At 68.3% G+C, this 646-nt stretch overlaps 1 protein-coding gene across 1 annotated transcript in view; it reads right to left on the bottom strand.

Moving 5' to 3' along the window:
- Positions 1-638, bottom strand: part of SYT6 (synaptotagmin VI) — a 62,106-nt gene extending 61,468 nt beyond the window's left edge. The window contains exon 1 of the mRNA XM_011933120.1: positions 494-638. The gene's annotated coding sequence lies outside the window, so the exon portion shown is untranslated. The remainder of the gene's footprint in view (positions 1-493) is intronic.
- Positions 639-646: the final 8 nt, after the last annotated feature.

Genomic DNA, 646 nt, shown 5'->3' with positions numbered 1-646 from the left:
GAGAGACCGGGGGTCCGCCCGCGTTCACCGCGAGAACACGCACACTGACGGACAGACCGACGCACGGACCCCGGGACCTCGACACTTGCTAGGAGGCGAGCTCTCTTCCTTAGCCGGGCGCCCCTCGTCTCCCGCTCTCTCCATTGGCCCCTCTCCTGGCAGATTGCCCGCAGAGCGAGCTTGGAGATGCGAGGGAAACTGAAGCCCCGAGGGTGCCCGGTCCTGGGAGCCTGGCTGTCTGCGGGGTCTCCCGCAGTCCGCAGTAGTAATACGGGAGGGCCAGGGGGGTTCTACCCCCACCCCCGGTCCACTTCGGGTCTCTCCTGGCTGTGCAAGCGATGGGTCAGGGGGCTGGACCAGGCTGGCTCCCAATCCAGAATCCCTAGCTGGAGAGTTCTTTCTAGGTTCTGGGGCTCCTGGGACCGGGGCTTTGGGGAAGGGAGACCTCAGGACGGATATCCAGGAAGGGAAGGGGCCCTGGGTCTCCCGTTACCTGCGCCTGCCGCGCTGGGACTCCGTTCTGGGGGCTGCAGCTCAAAGCTCCGACAAGTCTCCACGTCCAGCCCGAGAGGGGGCGGCCGGGCCCGGCACAGCGAGGCGAGGACCGCGAGCGCCTCCTGGCACCGAGGCCCGCCGGCCCCCCACA

This window comes from Colobus angolensis, unplaced genomic scaffold (assembly GCF_000951035.1).
Source record: "Colobus angolensis palliatus isolate OR3802 unplaced genomic scaffold, Cang.pa_1.0 Scaffold124, whole genome shotgun sequence".
NCBI classification, from domain to species: domain Eukaryota; kingdom Metazoa; phylum Chordata; class Mammalia; order Primates; family Cercopithecidae; genus Colobus; species Colobus angolensis.
This window is presented reverse-complemented; position numbering and strand designations above follow the sequence as displayed.